General features: G+C 35.6%; 1 long non-coding RNA gene across 2 annotated transcripts; it reads left to right on the top strand.

Moving 5' to 3' along the window:
- The first annotated feature begins 2,179 nt into the window (after positions 1–2,179).
- Positions 2,180–6,512, top strand: LOC104222492 (uncharacterized). 2 transcript variants are annotated; one of them, XR_709941.2, is made up of 3 exons: positions 2,180–5,465; positions 6,002–6,181; positions 6,345–6,512. It is a non-coding gene; the product is annotated as an uncharacterized lncRNA (long non-coding RNA). The 2 variants fall into 2 exon arrangements; XR_709940.2 differs by having other exon boundaries at positions 6,002–6,357.
- Positions 6,513–8,495: the final 1,983 nt, after the last annotated feature.

The raw sequence follows: 8,495 nt of genomic DNA, 5'->3' as shown, positions 1-8,495 counted from the left end.
TTCATACCCTCAGGTCTAGATTTACAATGGTTACTTACCTCAAACTAGAAAAAATACTACACCGTGACATCCTTGCCTTTCGACTCGGCCCCAACTCGCATCGAATCTAGTCAAAATCAGAATTGTAACATCAATATATGCTAAGAGAATGAAGCTCATGCGAAAATAATCAAATTATCTCAAAAATTCCGAAATTGGTCAAACCCGATTCCCCAGGCCAACATCTCGGATTCCGATAAAAATTACAAAATTAGAATCCTTACACTCTCACGAGTTCATACATACCAAATACATCAAAATCCGACCACAAACGACCCCTCAAATCCTCAAATCAAGGTCTCCAATTTCAAACCCTGAACCCCCAATTTTAACCACTATCTTTATAATTTCCATGTCTAATCAATAAAATATCACCATATAATGAGTTTTAGTTCCAAGAATCTTACTTCCATGAAGTTCCCTTGAATTCCCTCTTCAAAATCTCCCAAAAAGCTTCAATCCCGGATAAAAATGGTGAGAAACAACTCAAATTTCGCGAAGAAAATCTTATATACTTTCTGACTCAGGGATTCCACACCCGTGGTCCTTTTACCGCTTCTACGATACCACTTCTGCGGTTTAGCCAATCGCATTTGCGGTTTCCACTTAAAGTCCTGGGACCGCACCTGCACCTCACTTACCGTACATGCGGTCTCGCAGGTGCGTTCAAGCTTCTGCACCTGCGAGTTCTGGTCTTCTAGCTCCTGGCCGCATTTGCAGCTGCTCTTCTGCTTCTGCGATCCCTAATCCGCAGGTGCGTTTGTGACAGGGGCAGCAGCTGAAGCTGCTCACTTCCAATTCCAAACTTTCTGAAAATCTTCCGAATTCATCCCGAGGCCTCCGAGACCTCAACCAAAAATACGAACAAGTCATATACCACTATTCAAATTTATACCAATCTTCGAAACACTTAAAACAATATCGAATCATCAAAACACCCTCGTATTCAAGCCTAATGTTTTTAAAACTTCCGAATTCCTCTTTTGATCAAACAGTCCATCAAACCTCGTCCGAATGACTTGAAATTTTGCACACACGTCACAAATGACACAACGGACCTACTCCAATTTCCGGAATTTTATTCCGACCCCTATATCAAAATCTCCACTACCAACCGGAAAATGCCAAAATTCCAATTTCGCCAATTCAAGCCTAAATCTACCACGGACCTCCAAATTACACTCCGATCACGCTCCTATGTCCCAAATCACCTCACGAAGCTATCTGAACCATAAAAACCACATTCCGGGATTGTTTATATACAAGTCAACTTTCAGTTGACTTTTTCAACTAAATGGTCAACTTAAGAGACTAAATGTCTCATAACACTCCAAAACTACTCCAAACCCGAACCAACCGACACGATACAATGACATGTAACTATACAACACATAAGAAAGCAAAAATGGGAGAAATAGAACGGTAACTCATGAAACGATCGGCCGAGTCATTATAAAAGATTAACAAGCTTTATAGTTGAAACAAAAGCAGCAAAGATGAAAAGCAACTAGCCATAGTGCATCTTTTATAGTCACCTTTAAAACATCAATTTTTTTATAGAGCCTCTATAACGTTAGATATCTTAATCCTTTAAAATTAAGCCACGATGCTTACATATCTGCACTGCCTTTTATGAAGATTTAGATTAAGATCAAAACTTTGGGTATCGTAAACTAAACCATAACAGTAACATAAAAATGTAAGAAAAATATGAGGATTAGATGGAAATTATATAAATAATGATCTTGCGATCAAGACGACCCGATGAATTTTGTGGCCTAAAACCAAACTTTACGAGGGGCCTTAACTTTTTAAATTTTTTTATTATTTATTTGAAGTGTATTTCTTTTTTTTAGTTTTTCTTAGATACAAGCTGTATTTGTTAAAGAAAGAAATCAAATTTTTTTACTTTACAAAACCTTTTTTAAGCTTATATATAGTCAATTAAATATAACAAAAAATATGATCCCACAAATATGAGGCCTAAAACGGTTCTTTTACTTGTTTTGTGGAAGGCTGTCTGCCTGCAATATTTTTCTATTATATAGAAACGGGAGTGAGGTAGGACGAACACGGCTAAAATGTTTGTCATAGGTATTTTTATATTATAGTTCAATTTCAGCCCTGAGCCCTTTCGTTCTCCTATTTTACTGACACGTGTTTGGTCTTTGTATTTTTCTTCCACTTCCATTTTCCTACTGCTTTCATGTCAGTTAAAGCGCTACCAATTCCACTTCGTCTTCCATGCTCTCTTCTTCTTCTTCTTCTTCTTCTCTTTGAGTTTTTTCCTTGCTGGTTCTTGGGAAACTACGAGCTCAGTTTCACGGTTCTCTTTGTATATGTATTCTTCGATCATATGATGCTGCGCATTTCTAAAGTGTTGCATGTAAGTAATTTCTTTTACTTTAGTGAAAAAATTGAGATTTTAACCTAAGATTTGAAATTGGGGTTTTAAGAAGTCAAATTGACCAGACAATTGAGAGTTCGCATAGGTTTTTATAGAGCGTAAGAGGAATAAACTGGTGAAGGTTGCAAAAAAGCTGCATCATAGTGATCTTTTTGGGTTATTATAATTTTTCATATTGATTATCATGATTTTCGTTAATTTGTCTTTCAATGCTTATAAAAGAGAAGTGGTTTGGTACTTATGGATTTTAGGCACATTGGTATTTCATTAATAAGTAAATGGTTCCAGGATGACAAACTCATAAAAATGCTTCATTTATCTTTCTTTTGGTTGAAATTGTCAATTTGGTTTGTACTTTCGTCATCTCTTATTCTTATCTCTTCCTCCAATACTTATGAATATTTTTTTTTTATGTTTTGCTGCCCCAATCTATACATGTATGTTCCGATTTGTCGCTGATTTGCATAGACCTTTGATTCAATAAATAGTGTCAGTTCAGTTCTTTCTCCCCTTTCTTCTAGTGATCTTCTAACTTTATTGTTTATTTGTCCGCATTTTTACCTATGGTATAGAGCTTTCTTTAAATGTGGGGTTTTTTATATGGTCAATGTATAAACATATATCTACATTGATACTCAGGCAAAATAAGCCGTTAAGAAAATTTAAAAAGAACACCAAAGATGTAACACAAACAGGGTAAATTATCCATAATGAATTAACACGAGCTATATTTTGGGTCCGGTTATAGGACATGCAGCATGCGAACTAATTCTCTCTAACTACCAAATTGCACGTCCTTCGTTTTGTACAATAATATGAGCGGAGATAAGGTGTTGTTGCTATCTTTGAACTTGTGAAGCACTCTCCAATATTGGGAACTTGATTATGTTGAGCAAATCATATCAAATTTGTAAGTCAATACTGAAATCCATTCGAGTTACTTGAACTTGGAGGATAAGGGCTCCACTTCTGCTAATGTCTTTCATAAATTTGTTTCATCCCTGGGGGTTTTAGAAAGACATCATCATCAAACCTGCTCCTACTTTGAACACATGTATAGCTGCAAAACAAGTTCTTGCCAGGTAAACTTTGCAGAGAATGAATTGAAAGATGAAGGTACTATCTTAATTATATAGGCATTACAAGATATTTATGAGCTTTCGTCGGATATGGTAGACGTGAAAAGTTGATAGTTTGAGACTTTCTAGATAAATGACATTGTGCATTCACACTTCATGCTTCTACCTTTTTTCAGCATCAAAAAATTACTTAGGGATATGTTTGTCATCCTCTTTTAGTTACAGTCATATTCTGGATATAAATACACTTGAACGGTAAGATAACATGAACATTTTTCTGATAAGGTATATAAACCATTTAATTTTTTATCTCCCTCCTTCTTCAGTATTGCTTGCCTATCTAATGTGATTATTTATTTGGCCTTCAAGTGGTATGGAAAATAGGCAACACCTCTATATGCTCTGTGTGGCTAGAGTATCGAGTTTTTGTAGCATTTTTATCCATAGTTTCTCTGGCATATGTAATTCTCAATGTATTATCTATTTATGTCCTTGAATTATAATCTTCCTTCAAATTTTCTTTGTATCGGAAGCAGGTGCAACATTAACCAATTTCTTGTGTCTCTAGGAGTAGAAAAACGGAGTGTTTGCAGGGGTTTCTGCTTTGTAGACTTCACAGACACTCATTAGATTTTACTTTTGAAAATTGGTAAAAAGAAATTTAGCTATTAATATATAGTCATCTATTTAACTTTATGCGGTTTTAAATTTTGGTGGTATCAAACTATTTAAAAGAGATTACTATGTTAGAACCTCAAATCAACTGCAAAATATATTGTTGGAGATATCTCTTGAGTAGATAATAGTTGTCTTGCAAAAGATTAACCAGAAATATTTTTCCTGCACAAAAAATAAATTGGAATCATGAATCCTCATCAATGTCCGCATAACTGCTTATAGCTATTACAGATGACAAGAAGTAGTAGTTCTTTTGCTTTGCTACAAAAAAAAAAAAAAAAAAAGTTGTTTGCACATGCATTTTAGCAGCAATGGAAATAATGACTAAGATTTCAGCTACAATTAAGCTTGGTTTTTTTAATTATGGGGAAGTCGTTGGCAATCAAGGGGTTAAATCTGTTGAGCTTGGTTTTTTGTTGATTCTGGGAAAGTTGTTGGCAATCAAATTCTGGATTATTATATGATGATTTTTAAATTTTCCATATATAGAAAAGAAATAGAAAGAGATAAACTAGAAACGACATATGTTATGTCAATGACACCAAATGAATATTAAATGAATGGAATTGGGATATGGATGGAATATAATGAAATAGAGCCACCTTGAAGTTCGACTTCATTTTTATGGGATACATATTTAAGGAGAAAATGATATGAGATTATTTTAGAGGTTTGAAAACTGAAAGGCGTAAGAATGTTGTTAAATCCAATTTGGTTTTAGATACAATGATTAATGATTTAACAGCGACTGCTGCAACGATCTAAGTAAAACTAGAAGAAGATTCCCTTAAAAAATAAAAAAAGAAATAGAACAAGAGTTCAAAATCCCTTAGGCTGGGTAGTGCACCAAAGAGGTAATAGAGGCTTCATCAGGAAAAAAAGGTACTACTTAACTCATATATCTCCATCATCAAACTAAGAAAAAGAGGTATTTATGCATATCACTTTCCCATTCATAAAATTATTATGATTAAATCAAGAGAATTGGCCTTTTACGTAACTAAGTTAGATACTTGCTATGTTACCTTCAAAACTTATTATTAAATTTTTAATAGAAATTCTCCTAGAGCATGCTTTACAGAGCTGGTTGGCATTACTGGGATTGTCCCTAAAGAAGACCTTGATGCCTAGCTAGCGCCTGCCAAAGAAATGTCCTATTATTAAATGCTACCAATGAAGACAAGAAGAAACTTGTGGCTGCCGCATTCAACAATAAAGGTGGCTGCCATAACTGTTGCTTCTTTGGGATGGAATAGATAGAGGTAACTCTTTATCGTTTTTGCTCATTATACTTTGACAAAAATTACTACTAACTTTTATTTTTTTTATTCAAAGACTTGTGCAGGTTTAGTTTTAGTATATCTTAAACCTTAGGTATCTGGAACTGCATTTGATAAAGTATCATTATATACTTGCTTTCTCTATTAGCTTTACACTAAATTGTCGGATGACCATCTGATGAAAGTACAAAAAGTTTCGCTTGAAATATCTCTCTTCTCAAAGAGCAATAACACCTTAATCATGTTGGTTTTGTTTTTTAGATGCGTGATAATTAGTATCTAAATGTAACACACTAAACATTTTGAGTGAGATTTAACAATTGACACAACTTTTTGTCATACTTATGTATTTGTTGCACTTTTAACCGAAAAAATGGTATATGTATTTTCTCATAGAATCTATTAACATATTCTGAAGTTACAAATTACTGAAGTCCAAGATTTTGCTGATGAATAAGTTTTAAGTGAAATAATATGTTCAGTGCAACTCTGACCTCTAACAAGGTATTTGACTACAGAAAAGGCCCAGTAGTATCTACTTTTGTTGTCGCTGCCAGAGGAATATGACATCAGAAGTTCAGTGTACTTGAGAAGACAAAGATCCAGGAAGGGTTAAGGAAAGAAAACATAGTTGTGCAAGAAGAGCTGGATGCTTACAAGAAGAGTTCAAGTGCATTTTGATGCTTCATCTATGGAATGTAAGCAAGAGGAGCTGAGAGTAGTCCTTTTCGCTATTTCCATTTTCATATTCGAACTGTATAAATAGATATCTGATGCATCATGTTATCTAAGTAAGGTTTAGAATTGACTTGAATGCAAGTTTGCCCCAGCATACTGAGGATAAGTTTTACCAATTAACAGGAAGTTCCCGAGATCTTACAGGCTCTGCTTTTGCCATGGTTGGTGTGTGAGGAGGCATCAATGAAAAAATCTATGATGTTTAAGCACGGGCAACCTCAGCTAGTCTTAAAAACATGTACAAGTATAACAACTGGATGATGGTTACACAAACAAATTATATTGCTAAAATATTATAAATTATAATGATGAATTTTATACTGTCAGAAGGAAAAACTCTTAGTTATTGCAATTAATAGTTATCATTATTGCGTGTATGCAATTAAAGTCGTATATTATTGTTGCTCCCAAACGCACACGCAAATATACGTGGTCGACAAGTAATATAGGATTGTAAGTTCAGATATCGTACCCACAGGGACTTGTGATTAACTATCAACTAAATTAAATCAAACAATTAATCTATTCAAGCGAATCTTAAAGTATGAATATTTAACTAAAATTAATCTAAAGTAACAAATTAAGAGATCAAAAAAAACAACGACAAGTTTAACGGCGAATTCAATGTGGGTGAATATTCTAGAGTTATGGGTTAGCTAACAATCCCGTTGAGTTTTCTACTTAAATCGCCTAATTAATTTATCTGGTTTATTTGTTGATAGGGTTAATATTGCTCGTAGCCTTCTCCCGAAGAACAACTCGCCTATTCAAGCTAACCGAACGCCTATATTCCTATGGAATTAGAATTAACAAGAACGCACTAATAATTCCTGTATAGTAACCAAGCAAGGCGATTAGGTATATTCCTATCCTAACTGCAAATCCGCCCTCCCTAAGAGTTAAGATCTTGCTCTATTCAACCTTATATGCAATCTAGAATTCCCTCTCCCGAGTTCAATCCTAGATTCGTAGATAGTATTCAATTGGTGATCAAGCAATAAAATAATTAAGCGCTGTAGACACCGGATTTTTGACCCTCCCCGAGAATTTTCACATTTTTAGCGTGAATATGTGAAATTGGGTCTAATATAGCCATTTTAACTATTTTACTTTATTTCGTTGCAAAAAGAAAAAATCACAAAAATACATATATAAATTTTAGTTTATGTATTTCTCATAAACTTGAAAAAATACAAAAATTTTACTTTATTTTGGTACTTTATATAAATTCGAAAAATTACAAAAAAATATAATTCTATTAATGTTTTGTAGCCATTTTAATTTTGGAAAAATACAAAAATATTACTTTATATTTTGTCTTTATTAAAAAAACGAAAATTACAAAAAATAGTTTTATTAATATTTTGTAGCTATTTTAAATCTTGAAAAAATATTAAAAAGATATAGTTTTGTTAAATGTTAGTCTTATTTTGGTAGCTATTTTGCTTACATATGACTAGTTAAGCAACGTCGTGTTCTTATTCTCGGATCCGGGCAAAAGAATAATATTCGGGTTCGAACTACCCGACTTTAGGCCTAATTTTCGGACCTAGCCCATAATAAACCGAGTCCATGACACATGGGGAACCCCACCACGCGTGGGGGACACAAACCTTGAACCCCACCACGCGTGGGGCTCATTTTTCTTGGCATTGGGTATCAAATACACGGACAAGGCCAAGGCAAAAGGGGGATTTTTGAAATTTTGGACTTGGAAATTTCTTGAAAAAACTGGTGCACTGTTCACCATCTTCTTCAAAGAAGACACCAACGAAACCCTACCACCAAGACTCCAAACGACCACCTCCATCGACGCGTCAACCACTGCTCGTCGCCACCACCAAACGACTACCCCGTCTCCTCCCAAACTCCCTCGCGACCACTCCGTCACCTTCCCCGGCACCCCTACTGTCGCAGTCAAACCTACTCAAAAACCTTGACTCCCTCACGTCCGAAACCGCCCAAACCACCACCAAAACCATCCTCGACCACTGCCCCGACGACACTGCTGTTCGTCGTCACCCCCACCAAACACCACCACCCTCGTTCCACCTCCAAACCCTCCCCAGCTGACCCCTCTCCGTCACGACCCCTCCAGCAAACCACCAGCTTTGTCGCACCCCCCGTCGCCAAAAACACCATCACCAGGCACACCAACAAACCACCACCAAACAGACCCTCCCGTCGACCCTAACCCAAAACCACCACGAAAACAACCAGTCCTACACCCTCACGACCACCGTCAACCACCAGCTCCCCTCGCCGACCACCGTC

The sequence above is a fragment of the Nicotiana sylvestris genome, chromosome 5 (genome assembly GCF_000393655.2).
Source record: "Nicotiana sylvestris chromosome 5, ASM39365v2, whole genome shotgun sequence".
Lineage (NCBI taxonomy): Eukaryota > Viridiplantae > Streptophyta > Magnoliopsida > Solanales > Solanaceae > Nicotiana > Nicotiana sylvestris.
The sequence above is the reverse complement of the archived record's forward strand: the minus strand, read 5'-3'. Positions and strand labels throughout refer to the sequence as shown.